Source organism: Chelonia mydas, chromosome 4 (assembly GCF_015237465.2).
Source record: "Chelonia mydas isolate rCheMyd1 chromosome 4, rCheMyd1.pri.v2, whole genome shotgun sequence".
NCBI lineage: Eukaryota > Metazoa > Chordata > Testudines > Cheloniidae > Chelonia > Chelonia mydas.
Window position 1 is genome coordinate 114,512,536 of NC_057852.1, and position 13,666 is coordinate 114,526,201.

Sequence of the window (13,666 nt, forward strand, 5' to 3'; positions counted from 1 at the left end):
GACTTGTAACTGTCAGCAGCAAAGACTAAATAAATATTTGTTAAATACACACACAAGCGTATACGTTGATCTGTTTTACTGACTTCAGCATGGAATGAGAATTTCACAGCAGGAGAGTACTTTTTATAAGCTTCCCTTTCCTGGAGTTTATCCAGCCCTCTATGGAGACTCAGCCACTCTGTTGTTTTCCTTCCTTCTGGGAAGTGTTGTTCTAGCTAGGTAAAAGCTGCTTAAATTTTGATATAAAAAAAATTATTTCAGAGGGTTAAGACACTGCAGTGATACCCAGTGTTCTAAGTATATTTAGGGTTGCCAACCCTCCCAGATTGGCCAGGAGTCTCCTGGAATTGGCCTCAATCTCCTAGTTGCTATTGAAAGCAATTCGTAGGATGTTAATAGGCCAAAAGTCCGGTCAGCTGCGCAGCGGGGCTAAGGCAGGTTCCCTACCTGCCCTGGCTCCGTGCGGCTCCCAGAAGCAGCCGGCAGGTCCTTGTGGCCCCTAGGCACAGGGGCAATCATGGCAGCTCTGCGCACTGCCCCCACCCCAAGCGCTGGCTCCGCAGCCCCCATTGGCCAGGAACCGCAGCCAAAGGGAGCTGCGGGGGCAGTGCCTGCAGGCGGGGTCAGTGCTCAGAGCCACCTGGCCGCCCCTAAGCCTAGGAGCTGCAGGGACATGCTGTTCGCTTCCGGGAGCTGCCCTGAGGTAAGCACTGGCTAGCCAGAGCCCACACCCCCTCCCATACCCCAGCTCTGAGCCCCCTCTTGCACCCAAACTCCTTCTGAAAGCCTGCACCCCACACCCCCACCTGCACCCCAATCTCCTGCCCAAGACTCAGCCCGAAGCCCCTCTTAAACTGCAAACCCCTCAGCCCCAGCCCAGAGCCCACACCCCCTGTCGCACTCCAAAAGTTGTCAAGAGCAAATGGGACAAATGCCCATTTTTGCCAAAAATAAATTTTTTTTAAAAAGTCAGGACAGCCGGGCCAGGGCTTAAAAAAGGGACTGTCCCAGTCAAAATAGGATGTACAGTCACCCTAGCAGCAGGGCACGTTCACTTTTAATGCTGCATTGCTGAGTCAAAGTTCCCTTTGTGACCTACCCCTAACTTCCTACAGAACCCCATGGGACTGATCCTGCTGCACTGAAATCAATTGGAGATTGTCTTCCACTGCTTGCAATGGATATAATGTTGACAGTTAAAAGTTGTCTGGGAACAAGAGTCCAGGAGGAAAAACCTATAAGAAGAGGGGTGGAGCTAAGACCTTCTGGGCATGGTACAAAAATATCTGTAGGCTTTGATAGGCTTTTTGGAGAGGGTTGAGAGTATGCTTTCCAGAACAATGAAGGGGTGGAGAGGAGTTTCTGGAGATGATTGTCTGAATTCCTGTTGAAGTGATTAATGCTGCTGGGATTTTATTGTACTATCAGTGATGTATTAGAGTGCTTAAAGCCCTTCATAGAGTTGGGGTTTTTTAAAATTATTATTGTACTTAAATCTAAGTAAATTAGGAATGAACCACTTTTTTCCCCTCTCTGAATACTGAAGGAGATGAGCCACACTGTAATTTGTGGCTTGGGGGACTTGGCTGAAGCAAACCACAATTCATAATTTTGCTTTTGGGACTTAGACTTAGGAAAGCCAAAAAGTGTTTGTGTTTTGTCCTTTCAGGGGCAAGATATCAGTCTTTGCTGTTGAGTAAATGATATCCCACTGGTCTCTAAGCTTTCCTTTAAGTGCATACATTCTCCCCTTGGCTTATGCAGTTCTGACAGGCTTGCTTCACATACATTCATCTTAACATGAACAAAACACTTGAAAATACACTTTAAAAAACTATCTATGTTGCCTGTGGGAAGATGGATGAAGTGACCTAAAAAATGCTTTTCTTCTCTGCGATTCTCAAATTTTAAAATCTCTTTGTGATGGGGTGTATGCAAGAGTGAATTAATCCAGCTACACCCAATCAGCCAATTAGGCTGCAAAAGGGAGAGATTTAAGCTGGAGGAAGCTAATCAGAAGGAGGCTTACCTCTGAAGGAACAGGCAGGGCTTCTATAAATCCAGGAGACTGGAAATAGCGTGGAAGGATGTAAGGAAGTTGTGATAAATGAAAGGGGAGGTAGCTCCCTTTCATAGACACCCAGCCAGCCAGTTAGCTGTAAAATTCCTCTTGATAACTGTTCTCGGCTTGCTTTACCAGTAAAGTGTTAACAAGCCCACAGGTAAAAGAAAAGGAGTGGGTACCTGACCAAAAGAGCCAATGGGAAGGCTAGAACTTTTTTAAATGGGAAAGAAACTTTCCCTTTGTTCTCTGGAGAAGCAGGGATAGAGCAGCAATGCTATAAGCAGGAATGCTGTGTGTAGTTTGAACCAGATATGAAAAATTATCTTCCATACCTAGAAGGAATCATTTGGATAGGTATCAGAGGGGTAGCCATGTTAGTCTGGATCTGTACAAGCAGCAAAGAGTCCTGTGGCACCTTATAGACTAACAGACGTAATAAGCTTTGGGGGATAGGGAACGTTTAGATAATGCAATCAGGTTTATTCTTTATTTTGGCTTGTGGACTCCTCTATGCTAACCACAGATGCTTTTGTTTGCTTGTAACCGCTAAGCTGAACCCCCAAGAAAGCTATTTTGGGTGCTTGATTTTTGGAATTGCTCCTTTAAAATCTAGCAAAAGCCTAAGTTCCAGATGTATTTTCTTTCTTTTTGTTTTAATAAAATTTACCTTTTTTAAGAATAGGATTGGATTTTTGGTGTCCTAAGAGGCTTGTGTATATGTTGTTTAATTAGCTGGCGGACACAGCTAATTTCAGTTGTTTTCTTTCTCAGCTCTTCCCTGGAGGGGGTGAATGGGCTTGAGGATACCCCACAGGGAGGAATTCCCAAGTGCTCCTTCCTGGATTCAAAGGGGGTTTTTTGCATTTGCGTGGTGGCAGCATTTACCAAGCCAAGGTCAGAGAAACGCTGTAACCTTGGGAGTTTAATACAAGCCTGGAGTGGCAAGTATTAATTTTCAAAATCCTTGCAGGCCCCTACCTTCTGCACTCAAAGTGACAGAGTGGGGATTCAGCCTTGACAGAAGTTGTCTGCAGTCACTCCCTAGGAGAAGAAAGGGTTGTTTGGGGGTTATAGAGGTACGTAGCCTCTGATTACTCCCAGGAGTTGGGCTGACAAACCCAGAGGAGTGGGAAGAGACAGAAGGTATGGAAGACGCTCAGGGAAAGGCTGCAAGTTTCAGGAGGGAGCAGACTGCGACTGTGGCTGCTGACTAGAGAGAAGGATCCTTGAACTGGAACCCAGAGTAGAGGGTAAGCCTGAGTTCCCCTACCAGCCACTGAAGAAGTGGCACCATCTGGGCAGGAAATGAAAAGACTGCCTGAGCCTGTTCACAGGAAGGGACTTTGATACCATGGAACTCAGAAGGGGGGAATGCTGAGTGACCTGACCAGGGAACTGAGTCATGAAGAGGCAGCAGTAGCAACTGAAGCGAGAAAGTAGCTGAAGACCAAGAGAGAGAAACACAGATGGAGTGTGAAGGGGGTCAGCCCTGCAAAGATAATCCCCAGAACCCATAGGTGCTGGAACTAGGGGTGCTGCCGCACACTCTGGCTTGAAGTGGTTTCCATTATGTAGAGCAGTGGTGGGCAACCTGTGGCCCATCAGGGTAATCCACTGGAGGGCTGCGAGACAGTGTTTACATTGACCGTCCGCAGGCACAGCTACCCACAGCTCCCAGTGGCAGCTGTTCGCCGTTCCCAAACAATGGGAGGGGCAGGAAGTGGTGCGGGACGCAGGGGGGTGCTGGCCGCTGCTTCCCGCAGCTCCCATTGGCTGGGAACAGCAAATCGTGGCCACTAGGAGCTGTGGGCAGCTGTGCGTGCAGACGGTCAATGTAAACACTGTCTCGCGGCCTGCCAGTGGATTACCTTGGTGGGCCACAGGTTGCCCACCACTGATGTAGAGAGTTACAGTTTGGTTCAATGGCTTTCAGCACACCCACTATAAAAGTTGTTCCATCACCCCTGCCAGAACTGCCAGGAGGCAGAACCACCTACAGTGAGTAGAGCCCTCCCCACAGCAACCATTGTTGCTACCACTGCTATATAATTGCAGCAAATCTTATACAAAATATAACTCATGGCCAGAAAGGGTTAAACAGCTTGCAGGCTGAATGACCCAAAGCCGACCTTTAAAGACATGCTAAAAATGTTAATTAGGGCCATTGCATGCTAAGTAGGCTAGAATTTTGAAATGCAAACCTATGTTAGAAGTTAGAGGTAATAGTAATTGTGTGTATCTTCGGTGCTATGCATGTAATCGGACAGTTCCTGTCTGTCACTCTAACTATTGATTCAGAGATCAAAATGTAATATTAACGTTTAGATGAATCTTCGGTAAAATAATGTCTCTTTGTCTATATGTCTCTGAAGTCTGTGATAGACTGCCTAATGGATAAACTGACCTATGTTAATGTGTGTAACTAATTACTGGTGGTGTTTAAGTAAGTGGTTACATCATTGTTTACTAACCAGGACTGCGTGGTCAACTGGATGCTAGAACACTGTATAAAAAGACCCTTGGGTCCTGATTCTGTCATCTCAGATCTGCTTAAGCTTCATCAGGGGAAGTTTGAGTCACAAGACTGAGGTCCCAGTTATGCCCTGAATAGGATATTTGGACATTGGACTATGACCCTTTATAATTCAGTTCATAGAACTCTTTGCAACTACAAAGCTCACCATCTCTGCTATGAATCTGAACCTCAATGGACTGAACTCATGTCTGTATGGATATTGATCTTTTAACCACACTCTTTCTCTGTTTTTTAATAAATTTTAGTTTAATTCACAAGAATTGGCTGTAGCATTTATTTGGGTAAGATCTGAAACATTCATTAACAGGGAGGTAATGTGTCCGATCCTTTGGGCTTGGTAGAACCTTTTCTTTTATATGATGAAATAAGATTTTCAGAAATCATCATATTTGACTTAAGTACCTAGATGGAGGCCTGAGGCTGGATCGCTTTTAGGGAACTGCATTGTTTGGACTTCTGAGTAACAAGTAAGGTAATAAAGAAGCTGTTTTATGCTAGCTTGGTAAATCTAAGTATTGGAATATCCACCAGCTTTCTGGGGATTGTCTGCCCCATTCTTTCCAGTTCACCCTAATTGAGTGACCATAGCTGGCCCCCACTGGGACACAGTTACCTCAGAGGGGAGCCAAGCTAACTCTATATGTATAGGTTTCAGAGTAGCAGCCGTGTTAGTCTGTACTCACAAAAAGAAAAGGAGTATTTGTGGCACCTTAGCGACTAACCAATTTATTTGAGCATAAGCTTTCGTGAGCTACAGCTCACTTTATCCGATGAAGTGAGCTGTAGCTCACGAAAGCTTATGCTCAAATAAATTGGTTAGTCTCTAAGGTGCCACAAATACTCCTTTTCTATATGTATAATGGTGTAGGTATCAAGAGATAAGACAAGCCCCTTTTACTCAGAAGAGCAGACCCGCCCTCTGCCGTGTCTGTCACCGGTGGACTGGCACACAGATAGGGAAGAGGGAGGGAGATCTATGTGTAGTGTGTGAAATAAAGACTGACTATAAGTAAAGTTAAAAACAACAGGTAAGTGTGGTGAGGGAATAAGTACAATAAGGGGAAGGGGATGAGCATGAATAAAACAATAGCTATAGGAACTAACATAAACAGGGAAACAGCAGCTTAAAACAGGAGCATGAAGCTCAGGCCCAAAATACAAAGTCACCCTGGCAATAACCATATAAAACCCCAACTAATAGAACCCTAATTATCTCACTATCAGCACATCTGTGGCGTCGAAGTCCAGGGTAATTGGAACCCACAAAGGAGGAGCACTGGAGAGTCCCTCGATGTCAACCAGGATGGAAGAAGAGGACCGAGAACCCTCTGGTGATGTCATCCCCAGGAACAGGAGCAGGTAAGGTGGAATGTTGTCTTCTCTTTTCTCTTCGCTTCAGGAAAGGTGGTATCCTTCAACGATGCACTGATGCTGCAAAGACCTGAACCACGCACGCACAGTCACTAGGATGGACTGCACCACTTGTCTGTGAGTACAGTCCTTTTATGCAGTTTGTGGTGGGAAAACATGATATAGTCCCAGCAAAGGCGGGAAACAGTCTGAGGTAAAATGTTCTTGAGATCGCCCAGTGGCGGGGAAAAACCAGTTTGATCCAGTTGTTACTAGGTCATGACGACAGGGCACAAAAGAGTCACAAATGGAGTTTACAAGATGACAGACCAGACTCCATCTTGGATTGCTGCCATATCCTTATAAACTAATTATTAGGCATAACATGCACATACATTTAATAAACTAACAACAATTTAACAATTTACACCCAACATATCCCCTCCTTGGGGCCTTTTTACTTAACTAATTATAAAAGGTCCCAATCAACCTCAAACCATGTAGAATGATAACAATACATATTAACATAACAATGCACAAAGGATTCACAAATAATATAACAGGCAAGCATCTACAAGATATTTAAAACAGAGATATCAAAAGGAATTTGCTTAGACTTCTTTCTACCTTTTCTGAGCTTACACAGGTAAACATTTAATGCATCCACATATATGATTAAAAGGGATTGTATTATAAAGAGCACCATGATTGGGTGGAGCATAACAATCCAGGAGGCATGAGCTTCACCTGCATTGGTGGTAAGATACCTTCCCACCAATGTAATGGAATAGTTTCATCCTTCACCTTTTTGAGGACTCATTTAATTTTATCAACTGAATGATGGACTGTGAGCAAGGTTTTGAGACCTTCCGTTTTTAAAGTAATAGGTGAGCTGTTTGTGATGCAATAGTTTTTTTAATAGCTTCTAAGTTAGCTCCAATATGTATGAGCTCTATATAATTATATAACCGATATTCAGATTGTATAACTTTGGACTCTAAATCACGCAGTGTTAGGTTAATATCACATCCTGTTAAACTGAACACTTGACACAAACAAATATTTATAGTAAAGTTGTTTGCTATATGATAGAACTTATTTACTACAAACATTGGACTCAGGCTTCTCAAGCAAATATGTTTGTCCACCTGGACTATGGCTGACTGATTTTCAAGGGAATGATGGTGTAACTCATAATTGCATGTCCCCAATAAAGAGTTTAGACACACATGCCTCTTCCCATATGCCCAAAGTACAAGTATACCCCAGTCCCTTTTGCTCCATACAAGCCAGTAGATTAACTGGTTTATACTCTTTTCCTTTAAAATGTACCCATTTACTATCCTCTATAGGTACCATGAGGGATTTGTTGGTGAAGATTTCCAATGAAACTAGAGTATATATGACTTCTTCAACAGCTGATTTTAAGGTAAGTACAAGGGCTATGATTGTTTCATTGTGGGGATAATATGTAAAGCTAACAAGTTTCCACGATTCATGATGTTTCTTTTCAAATTCATTGGAATTACTTCCAATTATTCTTTTTAATTCTAAGGGCACGTTTCCATTCAAACCATCTCTCATTGATTGATTTTGCCACATTCAGTAACCACTGTTGTGCCTCTATGCAGGTCAGTGCCTCAGACAGATTTGATTGCAAAATACCCAGTGCTCCCAAGACTTGCAGGTGGTCTTGTTCTTGTATATCCAGCCAATAAGGGAGGATATGAACAATATCAAACTCGGTGGTCCCTAACTCCATCAACGCTTATGACAATGGCTCAGTTAATGTCAAAATGTCATGCCCTAGATCGCCTATTTTTTTGACAAGAAAGTTCTGGTCGATGGTATTAATTACTCCAAGCCTGACTCCTACATCTCCAAGTACCTTGGCTATTATATCCCTTTTCTTTCTTTGCTGTACAGAGGATGGTAAGATGCCTTGTAGCCACGCTTTCCATCCCATCAATTAAGGTGTCACAAAGGGTGCATGTAGAAGGTGTAGTGGAATGATGGATATCTGTACTGGCATTATGATTTTCTTTAAAACAAACTAAGGTTTGATCATTACAGTTCTTGAAACATCCCTTTTTATGACAAAAGGTCCTACATAACTAATTTTTGGTGGTGGCGCAATGGTTAATTTGAATGACGTTTTCAGTTCAAAGGGGCCCTTGACAACCCATAGTCCAGAATGCAGAATACTGGAGTTGAAGATTTCCAGTTCAGGTGACATTATGGTGTTTTTCTGAATTGTCCAATTTACAAAACTTGGATGAAACATAATTAGTTAAAGAGAACATTGATCTGTACATAATTGGCAGGATAGAGTCATACTCTGATGTTCGTTGGTATGAGGAGGGGTTTTGGCCCTATACGCAAATCTGTCCCAGAATGTGTATGGCAGGTCCCCACAAAGATATTTTTTTAAACTGTTCTAGGGATCTCACTAGATACACTTTGTTAAAAGTCTCATCTCCCTCCATGGTAGATTTTGGTGACATTCTGCAGACGTTTGGTGACAGTTAAATAGCACAATCTCTTTGATTTATATGCAGATAACGTGGCCCATTCTCTTTCCTCATCTCTGATCTCCCTTCCAAATCGCATCCCTTTTCTTAGCCCTATTTCCTCTATTTTTCTAGGTCTTGCTGCCCTTAAGGGTATGGTAGTAGGAGGGGAATTTGTTGTTGTTTTCATAGTAGGTGATGGAGATACTTCCTTCCATGGTTTTTCCTGATTTTGAAGTTTTGCTTTATTGTAGTTGGTCTGACATATCCAATCTTCATTTTCAGGGATAACCCAATGCGCAGGGGTGAGAGGGATTTGAGTTGCTGGCAGATCTCATTTTCCCCTTCATCCAAATCCAAAAGTGCGTCCCTAGACTGGTCCCAGAGGTGGTGGTTCTGTTCTAATGTCCTCAGGGAAGGGCTTCATAGGAGCATTAGGTGGTACCATTCCCATCATTTGGATTCTAGTTCCTTTGTTATCGTACTTGTGATTATATTCCTCTGATGTATAAGTCTTCTCTTTTGAATCTTCCTCTTGGTCATACTCTAAGATAGGGATTTTCCACTTTTAGAGTAGACTTTCATTTACTTTACAAAACCAATGTTCATTCTCTTGAACAATTAAACTTTGACAAGTCCATAGGCATAACCATGCCATAACTATATACATTAGACATTTTTCAGAAATGTTCATGTTTCTTCCAGCACCTATAAAAGAGAACATGAATATGTTAAATACCCTATGGTGGCTTATAATCACTTTTCCTTGTTCTTTCCTTCTCAGAATTATCAGGACAGATATTCCCTTTCCATGCCTTAAGTTGCGTACTATGGAACCACTTAGTGACTCGTTTCTTTCCAGATCTTAACTCTAGTTGGTACGTGGTGGGACTCACTTTGTTGACAATGGTGACAGGACCAAACCATCTGGGGCTGAGTGGATGGTTCTTCTCTGAGTAATATCTGAACAAAACTTGGTCACCTACATGCCATTCAATAAACTTGAGGTTATTGTTTTAGGAGCAGCCAGGATCTGTATGCTATGTATAACCTGTATGCTCAAAAGGTCTGTTACACTTTTCTTCCCCACCCTCCCTGTCTCCTCTCCCTCTTTGAATACCAGTGAAGTGGCTTTCTCCCTCCCCCTCTCTCCTGGATTGCTTGTGGGATGAATGGGGGTTCCAAAGAGGATGGATCTAGACTGTTCTCAGTGGTAGCAGATGACAGAACAAGGAGTAATGGTCTCATGTTGCAGTGGGGGAGGTTTAGGTTGGATATTAGGAAAAACTTTTTCACTAGGAGAGTGGTGAAACACTGGAATGCGTTACCTAGGGAGGTGGTGGAATCTCCTTCCTTAGACGTTTTTAAGGTCAGGCTTGACAAAGCCCTGGCTGGGATGATTTAGTTGGGGATTGGTCCTGCTTTGAGCAGAGGGTTGGACTAGATGACCTCCTGAGGTCCCTTCCAACCCTGATATTCTATGATTCTATTAATGAGCTGCTTGAACAGCTGGCAGATCAGAAGAGCTCCCAGGTAGAAAAGCTGTCTGGAACTCTAATTAGGCAGCGATCACACACCCAATGCATGGACACTGCATGGATACTGCCCGAGGTGGAGTGTGACCAACCAGACGCAGCCAAGTAATCTCTAATGACAGGCCATGAGGAGCAGGTCCTTAAAAGGAGAAGGGGCCATGTGCTCAGGAGTACACTCACAAGCTTGTACCTCCCGTGAAGGCCCTTCGCCCAGACCGCTTGGCCAGTGGTTCGCCACATTGCATTCCATCATGCCTCGGGAAGACTTACCTTCATCACACCATCTATCGCTGCACTGTGGGACACTTACCTTGAAGGATCCTGACATCTCCAGTGCTGTGCCTGTCCTGGGAGCATGAGTATGTGAGTGTGACCTCCCATGTCCACTTCTTTTGAGCTTAGCTATCACTATAATAAACGTGCTGCTTTCTGGTGGGTCATTAGTCCTCCCTAAGCTTACTAGCTGGCCCAATTTTGGGTAACAATTATTTAATATTTGGTCCATCTTTTTACAGTTGGCCTTCAGGGTGATAGCTACCATTTTTTGCACATCAGAGAGTACCTTCAGTAAAGATTTTATATACTGGTCAGTTACTACTTTCGGTTGATATTCATCAGGGGGCACCCCTCCTGGCACCCATCATTGCTCCGGTGTTACCATAGGCCTTCCGAAGAGTACCTCATGGGGTGTAAAACCATGGGATCCTCTTGTAGATCTTATTGTCATGAGGATCAATGGGAGATGTCTATCCCAGTTTTTGCCTGAGGCGTCTATAACTTTTCGGAGTGCAGTTTGACCTTTCCATGAGGCCTGAAGCTTGGAGGTCGCCCACTACGTGATATCTTTGTCTCACCCCAGGGCTATACAGAGTTGTTTCATCACTTCTCCAGTGAAATGGAGGCCTTGGTCCAAATCAATGACTCTTGGTAAGCCAAATCGACTAGATGCATTTTCTAGCAGTAGTTTAATGGTAGTTTGGGCAATACAGTTGCGTGATGGATAGGCCTCGATCCATTTGGAAAAGGGATCAATACATACTAGACAGTACTGGTTTCCTCTGTTCATACGAAGTAGGGGACTGATGTAATCAATTCATACCCTTAGCTGTGGACCATCCACTGGCTGATGGAGAAGAGGTCCCTTTACAATTTTAGTGTCTGGATTATTCTGAGCATATCTTAGACAATTGTTAATAAAGTGCTCAGTGTCCCTTACAATTTCTGGCCATCAGGCCACAGTAGCCAACTTCTTCAGTGTCTTTTATACCCCAAAATGACTTTGGTTATGTTCTAATTGTATTAATTCCTGACGAAGCACATTCAGAATTACAAGCAGTGAAATGTTCTCTTTCTCTGATTCATGATCTTTACCTTTGTTCTTTGTTGCCATGATTAAGCCAGATGGATGCTGCTGAATGTTATATGATTTAGACTTTCCATTCTTTAAAAGCTGTTTAATTTCTGGGTCTCGTAACTGCAATTGTATAATGTCCTGATGGTCAGAGGGGTCTGTTGTTGTTGTTAGGGCATCAATAGTTGCCTTTACTTTGTCTCATCTGGACTCTGGTCCCAAGCTTGCAGCTTGCTTTGCTAGTTGGCCTACCTTGCTGTTTAGGAGGGTGATTTCTGCCTGGTTTTTACGGTGAGCCTTGACTTTGAACAAAAAGGTGTCACCCCCCGGATTCCGCTAGCTGCCATGCATATTGTAGGTATCCTGCGTAAGCCACTGGCTGGTTGTCTGTAGTTTTCATATCTCTTGTTTTCCACAATGTCATCCAGTCCAGTAGTGCTCTCATTGCCCAATTAGAATCAGTACAGATGGTAATGTTCGTTGAAGCTTCAGCATTCTCCAAGGCTACAATAATTGCTACTAACTCTACAGCCTGGGCTGAGTTGTGCCTAATGGTTCCTTGGAACACCTTGTCTGTAGCAACATGTAAGGCTGCAAATCCTGTGGCTGCTTTTCCGTTAATGTACATGCTACTACAATCTACAACCCATGTGTCTCGATTACATGCTTTAGCTTCTTCATACATTGATTCCAATTTAAAGGGAAATACAATTTCAGGAGCCTTGATTTCCGGAAGTGGACATTCATGATTTGTCTGGGACTCTGTTGGAGCACAACGTGCAAATAGTGCCAGGCTAGGGTGTATGACTTTCTCCACCTGTATCTCCTTGTTGATCAAGGCCAATGTCCAATTAGCTAAACGAGGGTGACTCTCTCTCTGAGTTGGCTCTTCCAGTCAGTACATACTTTACAGGAGTATGTGTGGTCTTCAGTACTATGGGAGCCATACCTACTATGTCCTCCCAATGCGCCAGTGCCCATACGAGAGCTAGTAGTTCTCACTCACATTCTGTGAATTTTTGTTCTACTGCTGATTGAAACCTATAGCCTATGGATCTAAGGTACTAAGAAGTTTCATTGTTTTGTAACAAGATAGCACTAATTGCCGTGCTGGTAGTGGCTAACTGGAGGTGGAAGGGCTTGTCTACCTGTGAGAACGCCAATGCAGGTGCTTCCATTAAAGCTTTTTTTAGTTGCTGAACCACTTTTTGTTCTGTTTCTCCCCACTTCCACAGTTGGCCTTTTCTGAGTAGTTGGTATAGTGGCCTTGCTTTTTCACTATAGACTTCAATAAAGTCTCTAGAGAAACTGACCAGGCCTAAGAAAGATCTGAGGGTACTCGCGTCTATTGGAGCAGGCAGTTTGGATATCAGTTCTATTCGGTTAGTAGCTGGCTTTCTTCCAGCAGGACCCAGTTGTGCTCCTAGATAGACGACTTGTTGTTGTACTAGTTGCGCTTTAGTTGGGTTCACCATGAATCCAGCTTTCTTCAGAATTCCCAAAAATTCATCCAAATCTTTGATATTGTCTTGCTTGGTCTTTGTAGCTATCAGTATGTCATCCACATAGCTAATGATGTTATCTCGGTAAGAGGCAGTTTTCCACAATGCTACAACAATCCAATGACATAGGCTTGGGGCATTGTGGTACTCTTGGGGAACCCTTGTAAATGTAACCTGCTATTCGTTGAAAGTGAATGCAAACTTATAGTAACAGGAGGGATGCAGTGGCATAGAAAAGAAAGTGTTGGAAATGTCCGGAACACTATACCAGCATGCACCCTCGGTAATTAAGTTCATTACTTCTGGGACCTTGGCAACAACAGGAGCTAACCTGGGTGTCACTTTATTTAGTCCTCTGTAGTCCACAGTTAATCTCCAAGAGCTTCCATCTGCTTTTTTAACTGGCCAGATATGAGAATTACAGACACTCTGGCAAGGTATTAGTACTTCCTGGTGTAGTAAGACCTCTATGGTAGATCAAATTCCTTCTTTTGCTTCTGCAGAATACTGATACTGACACACAGGTTTCGGGTCAGGACCTTCCACTTTGCAGCTTGAACTTTACCACAACTCAGTTTACTGGGAGCAAACACTTCCCTGTGTTTGTTGGTAACACTTTGGATCTCTTCTTCCCATACAGGGAGTTGCAGTTTTTCTGGAGCCTTGGCAGCACAGATGCGGTGGGCGGCATAGATTATGCTGCCTGATTCTCCTTGTTCTGCTTGGATTAGCATTCTATTGGGTAAATCGATGGCTTTATTTAATCGTTGTAAGAGATTTATTCCTAGGGTGCTGGTGCTATCCAGCTTCTGTAGTC

At 43.5% G+C, this 13,666-nt stretch overlaps 1 long non-coding RNA gene across 1 annotated transcript; it reads left to right on the forward strand.

The window, feature by feature from the left end:
- The first annotated feature begins 649 nt into the window (after positions 1-649).
- LOC122465391 lies at positions 650-7,510 on the forward strand. Its single transcript, XR_006290198.1, has 3 exons — positions 650-703; positions 5,826-5,960; positions 7,304-7,510. It is a non-coding gene; the product is annotated as an uncharacterized LOC122465391 (long non-coding RNA).
- Positions 7,511-13,666: the final 6,156 nt, after the last annotated feature.